This window comes from Lissotriton vulgaris, chromosome 7 (genome assembly GCF_964263255.1).
Source record: "Lissotriton vulgaris chromosome 7, aLisVul1.2, whole genome shotgun sequence".
Lineage (NCBI taxonomy): Eukaryota > Metazoa > Chordata > Amphibia > Caudata > Salamandridae > Lissotriton > Lissotriton vulgaris.
The window spans coordinates 1,350,343,477-1,350,359,734 of NC_141695.1; the positions used below are offsets into that span (position 1 = coordinate 1,350,343,477).

General features: G+C 49.0%; 1 protein-coding gene across 5 annotated transcripts in view; it reads left to right on the forward strand.

Annotated features, from left to right (window-relative positions):
* LOC147703671 (butyrophilin subfamily 2 member A1-like) overlaps positions 1-16,258 on the forward strand; it is a 415,432-nt gene that overhangs the window by 349,075 nt on the left and 50,099 nt on the right. The window lies entirely within an intron of this gene.

Here is a 16,258-nt window from a genome sequence, read left to right on the forward strand (position 1 = left end):
CCAGGAATTTGAACTCTCATTCATTCCTTGTGACTCCCCGAATTGGGAAAACAAGACGATTGAGGCATTTGGAAAATAGATGTTCTCCTTGGCTAGCCTGAAATTCAGAATGGTCAATGCAGTCCGCTTGTTATGTTGCTCTACGCATGCCCTCTGAAACATGGCTACTGAGATCTTGCTGGCGCCCTGGAAGACTTTGGCTCAAACAAATCATGATCGACGCGACATGTGATTTGTGCTGGCCTAGATACTACTGATTGCCTGGTAAGAGCAGTTACTGCAGAACAACAAGGTGATTGAAGGAATGCTTTAATGAGCTTCAGACAATGACAGTCACTCAGATCACATTCCAGACCACCCCATGTGGCCACTGTGCTATTGTAGACAGACTTGCATTATGCAAATCAGTCTTGGTCCTGTTCCAAGGATGATTTGCGTATGGCTGGATCAAGAAAATGATGAACTAGAATGCTGCCCAGAGTAATTGCCAGTGGTTGAGAATACTTCAGGCATTCCATCCATCACTTTTTTGTATTCCGCAGTGGGAGGGGGGCTGGCATACGTGTTTTGCTCCACCGATAGACATGGATGCTTTTCACAGGTTTTTCTGGAGATTTAGAAGCCGCTCATTAATATGCCCTTTGATGGCTCATGTCTTTATGGTAACACAGCTGATTCTAACACGGAGCGTTTAAAGGTAATTTGAGCCATGATGCACTCCCTGGGTCTGTTGACCCCTGCTAAGCAGTTACCTTTTCAGTCCAGAGAATATAAATGCTACTCAAGAGAGATGACGTATAGACAGTTTTGGTCACCCCAACTCGTACAGCAGCCACCAGAGTCCTTTTGAGGCCAGTGATGTGTGTCTGGAAGACAAAGCGTAGGCAAACGGAGACACCAGTCCTCCTCCCTTGCAGCAACAGCCACTAAGCCAATTTAGTTTACGCTTAGCGGCACACACCCATCCTGTGGGTAGCAGGAGTTCGAGGCATGTGGGCTGCTGAATTCATATCTGTGCATAGATCGCCGCCTAGTGTTGGGTCCGGATGATTGCACATTGTTGTCCTGGAAGAGTCTTCGAAGTATCACGAGATAGGTGGCTCCTCCCCTGGACTACAGTGCGCATGGGCATCGACTCCATCCCCAGATTGTTTTTTTCCACCATTGGGTTCGGATGTGTTCGGTTCCCTCTGTCTGAATCGATAGTTGTTAACTTACTTTGTTTAAGACCAAAAGGTCTTTAGGACTTGCGTCGGTATTGTCTCTCGTTCGGGTTCGTAATTTCCTCGGCCCCGAACTGACATTGCCCTTCCGCGTGCTTTTGGCGCGGACGGGCCTACTCGACGCTCCTACCTCTTCCATCATGGAACGAAGTCCATTTAAACGGTGCCCGGTGTGTGCCTCGAAGTATCCGCATATCGATGTACACCCTGTGTGCAACAAGTGTTTGTCGCCGGACCACGACGAGGCCAAGTGTATGGCCTGTTCCAAGTTCCGGTCCAAAAACACACTCAAGCTCCGCCGAGCTGCGCGCCTGGAGGCCCAGCGATCTGCACCACCTCCTACGGACATCTTCGACGCTGAGGATGTCGAGGACGACGCTATCCAGGAGATCACGGAATCTAACCCAGCGTCGGAGGTCGAGGACGACTACGACGCGGAGGACGAGGATTTCGGTGAAGTCGTCGAGGAGGTAGGGGACGACGACGGGGCCCTTGCCACCGTAGAGGATAGCTCGGACGAGGAGCTTCCTCAGACTGACTCCGGGGCCGTCCGCCATGATGAGGCCTAGGTCGAGGGATTGCCTTCGGGCCTTACCCAAGACCTTGATTCACGTTCCACGGCCCCGCCTTCCGGCCCGGCCACGGACATTGATACGGCGCCACTCCCGGTGCCGTCTAAACCGAAAGTGAAACCAACGGTCTCGACACCAGACGTCTCGAAACCGAAAGCACGGATCCCGCTGGCCGGGTCGAACACTTCGGAGGCCTCGGCGCCGAAGAAATCTAAGATGGCCGTCGAGCTCAAGAGCCACGCCAAAATGGCCGACCCGAAGGCTACTGTATCGAAGCCGAAGGTTAAAGGGTCCGACGCTGCTGCATCCGTGCCGAAGACGGTCGACGCAAGTAAGGGTCGACTCGATCCCACAAAGAAGGTCGGCGACCATAAGAAGTCCACTTTCGACACGAAGAAGCGGCAGGACGACCCCAAGTCCCTCACTGCCTCACTTCCACTCGACAAGGCCAAGGGAGCAACGGCGTCGACGACGAAGAGCGCATCGTCGGTCGCCTCCCCGAAACCAGCTGCAAAAGACTCTCGAGCCGGCGCGTCCCTCCGCCTCGTTCACTAAGAAGGTCACGGAGTCCCTTCAACGGATTAGGGAGGGGACCGCAGCAGTCGAGCCGAAGGACCCTGTGCCGCCCAAGCCTCTAGAAAAACCGGCGAAGGCGCCAACACCGATTCTCTTCACCTTGCCACCAAAGACGGCGCCGAAAGCTTTCGCAGCAAAATCGGGTGCAGGAGTACCCGTGAAGGGGTCTTCGACGCCGAAGCCAGCGTTGGTGGTCCCCGGCCCACGGCCACGGCAACTGACGGAAGAAGAGCGTCAAGAGGTTTTCATCGACGCCAACACGGGCAAACTCTCTCTCCTCAAGAGAAAGATCACCCCAGAACCACAATTAGAGCCTTACAAGATTCCACTTAAAAGAAAGATAGACTCTGCTGGTGCCTCTGCCCTTATGGAGCCCGTGTCACCACAAGCTCAGGAACTGTCACCCACTCATTCCCATGTTGAGGAGGGTGATGGCAACGACGAGGATGAGTATAGCTACCCCGTCTACTCAGACCCAGAGGATGTCACTGAACCATGGTCTACAGGTGGCGATCCAGGGGACCCGCATTCAGGGCAGGAGCCACAGCTTTTCTCAGTCAAAACTTCCCCAACTGAGGACTCTACAGCTTTCAATGCCCTCATTGAGAGGGCGGCAGCCAATCACGACGTCGACCTCCATGCTGACCCAGTGGACGTCGACTTCCTCTTTGACACCTTTTCGGTCTCTGAAAAAACTGTAAAAACTCTGCCAATGCTGAAAGGGGTGTTAAAACATGCGGCTGAGGTGTTCAAAGAGCCCACCCGGGCAAGAGTCATCAACCCACGAATCGACAAGAAGTACAAGGCAGCGCCCACCGATCCAACTTATATCAGAGGACAGCTGCCTCTGGATTCCCTGGTTGTCTCCAATGCACGCAAGCGAGCCAACTCACAGACTACGGGTGATGCTCCTCCCCCGGACAAGGAATCAAAAGTTTTTGAGGCTTCTGGGAAGAGGGTGGCGGCGCAGGCAGCCAACATATGGCGCATATCCAACACACAGGCGCTACTAGCGCGTTATGACAGGGCACACTATGATACTCTAGAGACCCTTTTACAGCACTTACCCGATCAGTATAAGGAGGCGGCAGAGATGTTGATACAGGAGGGGAAGCTTATCATCAATGCTTCCATTAAGTGCGCTCTGGACGTGGCTGACACCGCCTCGCGAGCGATTAACACTAGCGTGCTGCTTCGTAGACATGCATGGCTGAGGATTTCTGGGTTCAAGCCGGACATTCAAACTACCATCTTAAACCAGACGGTCAACCCAGACCACCTGTTTGGCCCCGAGGTTGATACCACCCTCGAGAAGATGAAAAAGGACACCGACACTGCGAAGTCTATGGGTGCCTTGCAATCCCAGCAGTTTCGGGGTGGGTCCTTACGTCGCTCCAATACTAGAGGCACCTCAAGGGGTCAACTTTCGCAGTCAACGCAATTCTACAAAAGCAACACCCAAACTTCTTATACCAACAAAGGTCGGGGTGGATACCGTGGCAACAACGTCAAAGGCAGAGGACGCGGGAACAACAGCTCCAGGTCCTCCACCGCCAACAAACAGTGACGCCTTGTCACTGCCCCCCGACCACGCAACACCGGTCGGGGGGAGACTCCAGCAGTTCCTGCCCATGTGGAACTCCATCACCACAGACAGGTGGGTCAGAAAACTTGTCCAATACGGTTATTGTCTGGAGCTCACATCCACTCCACCCAACATACCCCCAAAAAAACTTCTTATGTCCGGCGAGCACTTGCACTTATTGCAGCAAGAAGTCAACGTCATGCTGCAAAAAGGGGCAATAGAGCTCGTGCCCTTGCAGGAAAGAGGTGCGGGAGTTTACTCCCTGTACTTTCTGATTCCAAAGAAGGACGGATCCCTCAGGCCCATTCTGGACCTCAGGCCACTCAATTTTTACATCCTCTCGGAGCATTTCCACATGCTCACGCTGCAGCAGGTTCTTCCACTGCTTCAACAGGGGGACTACCTGGCAACTTTGGACCTGAAGGATGCATACTTCCACATTCCACTACACCCTTCACACCGAAAATACCTCAGGTTCACCATACAAAACCAACACTACCAGTTCAAGGTTTTGCCTTTCGGGGTCACCACGGCACCCAGGGTTTTCACAAAGTGCCTAGCAACGGTGGCGGCGCATCTCAGACGTCAGAACATTCACGTCTACCCCTATCTGGACGACTGGCTTATTCAAACCAAGTCGGCCCAGCAGTGTGCCGACCACGTGTCCCAAACCATTCATCTTCTGCACAATCTGGGGTTCTCACTGAATTACCCAAAGTCCCATCTCCAGCCCGCTCACATACGGCAGTATCTGGGTGCGACCATAAACACTCTGGCAGCTACAGCACAGCTGAATTCAGTGAGGATCGACAGCATTCAATCGCTAATCCAAAAATTCAGACCTCAACACTCGCTTCCAGCAAGAGTGTTCATGCAGTTGATAGGCATGATGGCCTCCTGCATCTCCATTGTCCCGCACGCGAGACTACATATGCGTCCGCTTCAGGAGTGCTTAGCACGTCAGTGGACGCAGGCTCACAACCAGTTGAAAGACCTAGTGTTGGTGAGCGGTCGGGCATAAAACTCTCTGCATTGGTGGAATCCACGAAACCTTTGCAAGGGCCGACCGCTCCAAGAGCCTGTGCCACAGATCATCCTGACAACGGACGCCTCTCTCCAGGGATGGGGAGCTCATGTACTCCAAAACGTGCAGGGACTATGGACGCAACAGCAGAGGAAGATGAACATCAATGTTCTACAACTGATGGCGATCTTCATGGCCTTAAAGGCATTCAAAGTACATCTATGCAACAAGGTCGTGTTGATCCGGACGGACAACATGACGGCCATGTACTACATTCAGAAGCAGGGGGGCACGCACTCTCCGCAGCTGTCTCATCTGGCTCAGAGCATGTGGAAGTGGGCCATTCAGAGGAACATTTTCCTCATGGCAGAGCATCTCCCAGGCAAGGACAATCAGATGGCGGACCTGCTCAGCAGGCACAGCCACCAAATGCACGAGTGGGAGATACATCCATCAGTACTCCAGCCGTACTTCCAAATGTGGGGTCATCCAGAGATAGACCTGTTCGCCACAGAGGAGAACGCAAAATGCCAAAGCTTCGCCGCCAGGTTCCCACACCCACAGTCGCAGGGCAATGCGATATGGATGAACTGGTCAGGCAAATTTGCGTACGCTTTTCCCCCAGCACCTCTGATACCTCTGGTGGCACGCAAGCTCAGGCAGCACTCGATGACTCTCATCCTAGTTGCTCCAACGTGGGCTCGCCAACCATGGTACACCACGTTTCTAGAACTATCCGTGGTACCGCATCAAAGGCTACATCTCACAACCAGCCTTCTGACGCAGAGCCATGGCGACATTCAGCACCCAGATCCGCAGCAGCTCAACCTGGCGATCTGGCTCCTGAAGTCCTAGAGTTCGGCTACCTCAACCTTCCTCCCGATTGCATGGACATCATTCGGGAGGCTAGGAAGCCCACTACTAGAGCCTGCTATGCGGCGAAATGGAAGCTGTTTGTCATCTATTGTGCAAACCACAACATTGATCCGCTAGATGCTTCTATTCAGAACATCATCTGTTACCTGTTCCATCTATACAAGTGTAATCTGGCCTATACTTTCATTCGCATTCACCTGTCTGCGATGGCCGCGTATCTCCAGAATAGACTACACCTTTCACTCTTCAAGGTGCCTGCCATCAAGGCATTTCTGGAAGGCCTAAAGAGAGTCATTCCGCCACGGACTCCACCAGCTCCTGAATGGAACCTCAACGTGGTTCTTACCAGACTGATGGGTCCCCCCTTTGAGCCACTCCATTCCTGCGAGATTTACTTCTTGACATGGAAAGTGGCTTTCCTTGTAGCAAATACATCGCTACGGAGGGTTAGTGAACTGCAAGCCCTCACAATCCAAGAGCCTTTCTTCCAAGTTCACTCAAACAGGGTGGTGCTCCGCACTAACCCTAAATTTCTCCCCAAGGCTGTGTCTCAGTTCCACATCAACCAAACCATTGAGTTGCCGGTGTTCTTTCAAAATCCTGAGTCACTGGCGGAGCGGATGCTCCACACCCTTGACGTTAAACGGGCCCTAATGTATTACATTGATAGGACCAAAGATTTCAGAAAGACTAAGCAGCTTTTTGTCGCCTTTGCGCCACATCACAAAGGAAACCCTATTTCCAAGGCTGGTATTGCTAGGTGGATCGTGAAATGTATTCAAATCTGCTATGCAAAAGCAAAACGTACTCTTACCATTCCACCAAGAGTCCACTCCACCAGAAAGTTGGGGGCCTCTATGGCTTTCCTTGGAAACATTCCCTTAGAGGACATATGTAGAGCAGCCACATGGTCTACCACACACACATGTACTAAGCATTACTGTGTAGACGTGCACTCCAAACAGCAGGCAGCTGTAGGGCAGGCTGTTCTCAAGACACTTTTCCAAACTGCTGCAGCTGGCACGGGCGGCCCCCGCTAATGGAGGGACTGCTATGTATTCTATGCACAGATATGAATTCAGCAGCCCACATGCCTCAAACTGCAAATGCTACTTACCAGTATGCATCTGTTCTTGGCATGTAGGGCTGCTGACATTCATATCGCCCGCCCTCCTCCCCGGCGCCTGTAGCAGCTGCAGTATTCACATATATACTCATAGCATGGTCATCATTCGCTAAGTTTCACTCCATCTTGGCCACAATGGCTAAAAACAATCTGGGGATGGAGTCGATGCCCATGCGCACTGTAGTCCAGGGGAGGAGCCACCTATCTCGTGATACTTCTAAGACTCTTCCAGGACAACAATGTGCAATCATCCGGACCCAACACTAGGCGGCGATCTATGCACAGATATGAATGTCAGCAGCCCTACATGCCAAGAACAGATGCATACTGGTAAGTAGCATTTGCATTCTGCATTTCCTCTCATGGTAACAATCGTTGAGGTCAAAAAGAAAGATCATACAGACCTTTCAGCATGGCTATGTCCACAGATCACAAATGGCGTCTCCATCTCCAAGTGGTGCTCTCTATTTTGCAGAACCCTGGCTGGATCTTTTTGCTGCTATCAAGAATGTGCAATGTAAAACAGTTTAGACATGTGGGAATTCTGCAAGAACACTAGCTGGGAGTTGCATTCTCTCTAGAATGGAACACAGGACTCCTGTACACCTTCTCGCCTCTCCCTCACCTGTCCCAAGTTTTGAAAAAGACCAGGGAGGAACAAGCTCAAGACATCCTAGTGGCTCCAGGTTTGGCCAGGAGAGTGTGGTACCTGGGGTTTCGGGGCATGAACATCTGTCCTCTTCAGGAGGACTTTTGTCCCAGTAGCCGGTCCTTCACTTGGATCTCCACAATCTACACTTCAATGCGTGAATATTGAGTGGCAGCAGATGACTACGCTTGATCTGCTGTGTGAGGTGGTGGATGTCATTTTGCCACTAGGTGCCCTTCCATGAAGTCCATTTATTCCGGGCGCTCAGACATATTTGTGGCCTGGTGTGGTGGCCGCAGGACTAACCTCTTTCAACCAAAGCTTAGATGTGTATTTTTGTTTGTCTTGTCTTTGGCCCAGAAAGGCTTTGAAGTGGGCACTTTTAAATGTTGGTTGTCTGCCCTTTTGACCTTTTTACGTTTGCCAGACTTGCCATCCTTGATTAAATAACCTGTTGTGATGCAATTTATTAAAGGTTTGACACGTTTCCTATTAAACCGTTTGTGATAGCACCGTGGGACCTAACATGGTCTTGATGTTTCTCATGTGTATTCTCTTTGACCAAATGAATGGCTGCTCGGTGCATCACTTGACTTTAAAGAACATTTCCTCATTGTTATCTTGTCAGCTCGCCGCATGAGTGTACTTGAGCACTCTGTGTGTGCCACCTTTTTTCAGACAAGTAAGAGTTCAGGACTCTGCTGGCTTTCATGCCAAATGTTAGGAATCCATTTCAAATTGGACAATCATTCACTCTGCCTCCATTCTTCACCCCTTCTCACCCCTTGAAAGAAGAGGAGAGACTTCATTGTTTGGACCACAAGAAGTCGTTAGGTTTTACATCGATCATACCAAGGAATACGCTCAACTTTTTATGTGGTTGTCCGTTGCGATGTAAGAGAAGGCTACGCAGAAGAGGAGCTGCGCAGAAGAGGTGGATAGTCCTGTGCATTAAGATCTACTTCCACTGTCCTAGAAGCAGCCCCCAGAAGCTCAGAGAGCTTATTCCACTAGGCTGAGACCAGTTCCACTGCTTTGGCAGGAGGAACGCTTGTGCTTGAAATCTGCCTTGCTGGAACATGAGCGATGTGCTCATGTTTAAGAAGCACGACTTCTTGATGGCCAGGTCTGGCAGGAATGGCATTTCACCAACCCAGTCCTCGAAGAAATGTTGGTCTGAGCCCACTTCACAGGCCCTCGACCTTGGGGTGGTACTCCTTTGGTATCTTTGGTATCTGGTAAAAGTTGAGGAATCTGTGGCAGGGGCGCAATGCTCATAGGGCTAAAAGGGCTTCAGACCTCCCTTCCCCGTCGTGTGTCTCAGCCCGGGCTGCTGCAGCTCGAGCTGCTGTGGACTCGGCTGGGCAGTGTCTGTAGTCTTATCTCCGGCACGCCCAAGTTTTTCACAGGTCTTTAAAGACCATTTGCATATTTACATACCTTTGTAAATAGGTTATCGAGGCTTTGTGTTTTTTGTTCTGACTCCAGTACCCCCTGAGCTCCCACTCTGCCTATTCCTTACAATTTTACTTTACATTTAATGCCATAGTGTGAGAATGCGTTTCATGAAAAGGAATATAAAGTAGGGTTGCCAAAAGAAAAACGCCAGCCATGTGTTGTTTAAAGAGCCTGTAAAGACCTGTCTTGATACTAAATAGGGTTATAAATAAAAACAAAGGTATGTATTCCTTTGTAATGTGACTTTTCTGTCTTTGTTCCCTTTAATTATCAGTCATGGATCATTCAGGCAGCCCTAGAACACAGTTAAAAGTGCTTTCTATTTATATTTGCGATTCTAAGTATGCACAGAAAAGTGCTGAAAATACGGCTTAAGGTGACTGCTTACTTTTTTACCGTCTGGGACTTCAAAATAGTGAGCTGGCAACCCTAATCATAAGACTAGAAGCTTGTTGCAGGATCAGCACATTATTTATTTCCTCCACCCTCGATCCCCGATTAATGCCATAATAGCAATAGTTTAACTTATAGCTGAAACCCTACACCCCTGTCAATAACATGCTGAGTTACTTAAAGTGTCTGGGAATGCACCCTGCATTCAGATAACTCACTCCTCCTTCTTGCTCTTCACTTTTACGTTCACCCAGCACTTACAGCGATCACAATGCACTCACACTGATCACCACGCACTCACACCATTCACCCGCTCGCCCTTCACTCACTGTGATCACTCTCCACTCACAATGCACTTGTGCTGTTCACCCTGTACCTCACCCTGCAGTCACACATGCACACTTCTCACCCTGCACTCATGTGACACTTCACTCATCTGTCTCCCTCACTGCTCAATCTGCAATCTCACTCAAACAAGCCCATCACTAACCATGCAATCATTCGTCCCACTCTGCACTTACATCTGCATCCAAATTCATATGGTAACCTCACTCGCCCTGCAGTCACGCCTGTTACCCTACTCTCACACTGTTGCATCGATCACCGTGCACTCACGTGCACTCCTGGCATCCACACAGCTCAGAGGGTTAATGTGCCTGCTACAAAGAACGTGTACCATTCAGATCACTGAACTGAGTGTGAGTAATCAATGAGTAGCGCTATCAAAAAATGAAATGTTTGTCAGAAAGGTGCAATAGAGAGATGAGGTGCATTGTTGGTGAGCGGTAGGAGGGAATTCATGGAGAAAGAGGAAATGGGGCAGGGATGCCAAAAAAACTGTTGCACTGTGTGGTACCAGTGCTAGGGGCAGCCCTGGCTGGGAGTGTTAGCCCCCCAAAGTTCGGGTGTAGTTGCACCCCAGATCTGCGGTTAGAAGTATCCATCAGAAGAACAAGATATTTATCTGTGGTAACGCTCTTTCTGGTGGATACCCTAACTGCAAATTTCTCACCACACTCTCACCTCACAGTTGTGGAGAGTGGCCTCTTAAACATTTATAAAGTGGAAGCTAGGAATTTGTACACTGGCAACAACTCCTCCCCCATCCCAGGGCGCAGAAAGAGTTAAGCAAGGAACTGATGTTAGCCTGTAGTGGTGACGACATTCACATGTCACATTCAGGGCAGTACAGAGCCAGCATGTAGCACATCTAGTGGTGGATGTGAGCATTGCCCGAAAACATTTCCAGATCGAGTATGGCAACTGATGAGTGTGATCAGTCTGTATTGTATTGTATTGTAATTTCGTTTATATAGCGCTTACTACCCCTGACGAGGCATCAAAGCACTTTTCAGCGGGTAGCACGCTACTCCGGGACCCATAGAGGATTAGTGTTGAATTAGTATAGTGAAACATGCAAGTACATTTTAAGTGGTGGATAGGTTAGTCAGTTATTTGGATTTGGAATGATAGCAGAAGGATAGAGAAGGAAAAAAAAGGTTTGTATTTATATAGCGCTTGTTACCCCCTGATGGGGTTTTGAAACATGCTATTCAGGAAGCCCATAAAGGATTCGTGGTGAATTAACATGGTCCAATATGAAATTAATTTCAGTGGTGGATATCAGACAGTTATTTGGAGTGAGAAGGATAGCGGAGGGATAAAAGGGGAAGAAAAGTTTGCATTCATATAGCACTTGTAATCCCTGATGGATGTTAAAGCGCTTTTCTGGCGAGTAGCACGGCACTCCGGAACTCAAAAAGGATTAGCGTTGAAAATTAGTATAGTAAAATATGAAGTAATTTGAGTAGTGGATATGTTATTCAGTCATTTGGGTAGGTAAGGGTAGGTGGTGGAATAGTGAAGGGAAAGAGGTTTGTATTTATATAGCACTTGCTACCCCTGATGGGGTTTTGAAGCGCAAGTAGTACACTACTCTGGAACCCATCAGGATTAGTGTCGAATTTGTCAGGAACTAGCTGATTGCGCCTGCTGAGGGTTCAGGACTACAAGTCCCATAAGGCTCAGTGGTGGGAGGCGTGGTTAAAAGGAACCAATGCGCACTTCCGCGCGTGCATAATTCTTTACTTACCAAGGAACCCTGTGGGACCTGGAAGCGGATGGAAGACGTCGCGAGCTGGCGTGTTACCGTTTCCTTCGTTTAGGGCGAGGATTCACCCAAAGCGGAACTGGCGATTTCAGAACTCAAAGACGGAAAGGTAGGGAGAGAAGAGTCGGGTCGCGGCATTGTCTCTCGGGTCTACCGCAAATATAGAAAACTTGTACGGAGCACTTCAGGGGAACTTCTGTGAGGCTAACGGCTCCTCAAACTTGCTCCGCTATTCATTAAAGCACCATTTTCGGCAGCGGTGATTACTCCGGATGGAGGAAAGCCGCGATTACACTCAGTCAGTTTGTATTTGCAAAACTTGGTTTGGACAGCGTGTTGATCCCCCCGTGAGGAGGAGCGCTGAGAGGGCATAAGGTGATAATAGGACAGCGGTTTAATAGACACCGTGGAAGCATTGCCTATTTCTACTCATAGACTATATAAGAGGGGATATTCTAAGGTAGTGTAATAACTACAAGACTTCCTTTACACCTGAATCCGGGTATCAGTAACTCTCGAATGCCTGATCTTGGTGGTTTCGTTTTGACTCTGGTTTCTGCCAATAAAAGAGGCTGTGGAGGTTACCGCCGGAGTTTTTGATTTCTCTTATAAATTAATTGGCACCGGGGTCTGCATTTAAGGTAACCAAGGTTTAGTGAGACATAATGAGAGTAGACGTTTATTGTGTATGTGGTATGTTGATGGTGTCTGCTTTTGTATTACAGATCCTTTGCCCCTGCAGTCCCCACCCGTCCTTTATCCCCTGCCTGATCTGACTTGAACTCAGTGTTGTTTATTCTGAGTTCGGAACGATCTGGAAGCGTAACCCTTATAGCATCTTCCTGATCCTGGGCATGGTGATAAGCCTGACAGAATTAGTATGGTGAAACATGAAAGTAATTTTAGTGGTAGATATGTTAGTCATTTATTTGGTTTGATAAGGGTTGGGGAGGGGAGGAAAAGAGGGAAGAGTTTAGAAAGGTTTGTTTTGAGGGATCAGTATAGTAAAAGGTGTAATATGATGCAAGGAGGGGTAGAGTAGGAGAGAGTCTAGAAAGGGGTATTTTGGGGATCATAGTAGTGGTATGGGTTTTGGGGTTAAATGAGAGTGGATGTAGAGGATATATTGAGCGAAGTATAAGCTGAGAAATAGGGAAGTGCATTGGAAATGCTAAATTAGAAGACATATATAGATACATAAGTACATTGAAAGTATATAACTGCATAATGGAGGTATGCATATTGGGCAGCATTCCTGGCCCTGGTCAGTCTCGAACAGGCTCGAACAGGCAACTGCCCTTGTCCTCTCCGCCCTTAGCCTCTCCACCCTGACTGAGACGCCCTAACCCTGGCCTTCTATAGCCCTAGTAGTCAGGGGACCCCATCAGCCAATGGGAACCCTAGCCCTAACATCCAGTCACAACACCAGCCCTAAAAATCTAGACCCAATAGGAGGCCAGGACCTTAAAGCCAATCTTCCCTCAACGCACACCAGACCCGGTGACTGTATAATCTCACCACTAGCCCAGGCCCCTTAAGGCCTTTCTGGGTGCACCCCAATCATTCTCCTCCATCTTGTGAGTTGCAGCCTCCCTGTGCCTCAGCCCTAGTCCAAGCACCCAATCAGTTCAAAAACCCTAATCTCTACGTACAATAGAGGCCCTAGCCCTACCAGTAGTCCCACCCCAAGTCCAACCAACTAATGCCACAGGAAACCCTTGTCCCTACTGCCAATAGAAATCCTAACCCTAGCCCCAACCCTACATTGATTGAATCACAAACCCAGAAACCAATCAGAACACTCAAATACTCAACCAATGAGGATACTAACCCTAATCCAATAGAAACAGATACAACCACCAATCAGTGTACACATGTACCAAACAGACCATTTAAGGTCCCAGCGACCTCAGACAAGGTTTGCTGGCAAGGGAGTTGGAAGCTGTTTTCCTGTTCAGAATCTCCTAGGAGACAGACAGGCTCAATCCACACTTTGGACTTCTGCAGGTAAATGCCTCACTAACTTGAAATCTAACAATACTGTTTGAATAAAACTTTACTCCCTCTACTGGACAAAAAACGAAGTGCACAGTCCCTAGTAAACACAGGAGGTAAGTTTGAAGGCTAAAGTACTTCACTGGCTCATGAAAAATTCTGGGTGGAGGGTTGACTTTCATAGTTAGATCCTCGTTTAGGAGCTTAAGTTGGGGACTGCAAAAATCAGACTGCAAAGGTTAGTTTTAGGAAACCCAAGCTTGTGGCACTCCTACACCGTCTTAGCCACACTTTTCGAAAGGATATTCAGGCCCTTGATGCTTTTCTATGAAACCCATTAGACAAGATATTGGGATTATTTTCATATTTTAAAGGAGAAACAGCACATACCATTTTGTTTTTTATTTAATGCGATTTTATATAGCGCAAACTTTACCCGAAGGTGTCAGAGCGCTTTACATAAGAACCAGTTGCAAAACCTAAGGACGTAGGATTACATGCGTTACATAAAAGATACAAACGGAAAAAATTGCAAAAGTACAAGATGTAAAGTCACTCAAGGAAGAGATACTAACAGATAGAACAATTGCAAATGTACAAATAGTAGAGTCACTCAAGTAAGAGATACAAATGGATATACTCTAAGAGTCACATAGGAATGGTAGTCAGTACAAAGGTCTACTGCATATACTAGTGATTAGAGTTATCTCTATATACATAAGGAAGGGATACGAATGGATATACTCTAACTAAGAGTCACACAGGAATGGTAGAGAGTACAAAGGTCTACTGCATATACTTGTGATTAGAGTTATCTCTATATACATAGGGAAGGGATACGAATGGATATGCTCTAAGAGTCACATAGGAATGGTAGAGAGTACAAAGGTCTACTGCATATACTAGTGATTAGAGTTATCTCTATATACATAGGGAAGGGATACGAATGGATGTACTCTAAGAGTCACATTGGAATGGTAGAGAGTACAAAGGTCTACTGCATATACTAGTGATTAAATTTATCTCTATATACATATATACACATGGTGGATTTTCTCCGGTCAAGACCTAAAGGAAAAACAGAAGAGCAGAGTTTCATTAAGTGGGGTCGGAGGGGGGATGCAGTCACAGCACCAAGGGAAGCTGGGAGGGATACAAGGGTATGGAGAAAAGGCAAATCAGAAAAGGGAAGAAACATTTGAGGATCGTCAAGGGGGAAACTAGGGAAAAGGGTTAAAGGACGAGGGAATGGACAAGGGGGCGGGTCAGGGTCCAGAGAAAAGCGGCCGCGAGCAGCAGCACAATGGCGACCAGGACAAAAGAAAAGTAAAGAAGTCCATGAGAGTAGGTGGCGTAGTTTCTTTCATTCGAATGTGGCTGTAGGGCTGCTGCCTGCATCTGGTGTTTTCACGGCCCGCTGCTTTATTTTGGGGGAGGGGTGTGTGTGCCCCGAGGGCTGCTCAGAATTGCTTGCCCAATATTGCGGGGGCTGCTGCAGACGTGGGGCGGCGGGGGCCCGGGGCCACACTCGATAAACCACTGTGGGGTGGGCTGGTGTTAACTCAGGGCCACCTCAGGGGTGAAAACAGGTCGCTGAAGAAGGGAGAGCCATCAGGGGTATGTAGCCTCTAACCGGGGCCTCCTCACGAGGTTGTGCAGATGTGCCTGACCACCACCATCTTAAGGACAGGCACTGTTCATTCAAGGTGATTCATGGTGACCCACTGGTGTGTAGGGGGAGCCCCCCTCTTCTCTCCGTACCTAGCGTCGTCAACAGGAGAGGTCATCATGAGCCTCCGCACGACGGGGGACTCCTTTCCGTAAACCGGGGCCGAAGCTGGGTATCGCAGCCTACATCGTGGGCGCCAATGGGACCAGGCACTACCCTTTGTCAGTTGAAACGCGCTCTGGGGCTAAGTAAGAGGGATCGCCGGAACCCTTGTCCTAGTCAGCGGCCGCACGGCCCCCGTAGGTCCCAGTGCCGCAGTGAACGTCTCAGCAACAAAGCGTTGCAAGATCCGTCATCTTGGCTCGTGCCCTGGGCTCCAACGGCAGAAACGGTCTCAGCTCTCACGCCTCATGAAGGGGTCCAAACTTGCCGCCGGGGAACCCCCGCAGCTCCGGGCGCCTCAGGACTTCAGGCGACCCAATTCTGGGGTAGAAGTGCCTTCCTAACTATAAGAGCGGCTGGGCCTGGCACGGAGCCGATCAGAGTCTTAAAACTGGGCATTTGAAGCCTTAGAGATGCCAACAGTGGGAGCACTCACAATCCAATTTCTTCAACATGTCTGTGGCCTTACACCCAATTGTATAGCCCACGAGAGGTTTGATTTGACAAGGTTCATATTCGTTGGCCTAAATATTTTTACAACTTGGCTCTACGGTAATGTCGCTCTTCTGAACTACATCAGAAGCGCTTCGATTAGGTGCAAATGTGCCATCTGACTGACATGTACAATTGGCCTTATCTTTAAGACTTTAGGTTTGTGGTTTAGGTCTGTGCTTATGTAAAGTATCAACAGAGGTATGTAACTGGTTTATCTATGCCTGTGCATCTTGTGTTTCTATTTCAGTTTTCATCTCCGTCTCTCCATTTCTCCCGATGTGTGCTCTCCTCAGCTCTCTTCTTTCTGCCCTCACTCTCGGAACCCAACTCGATGTTTTGCTCTTC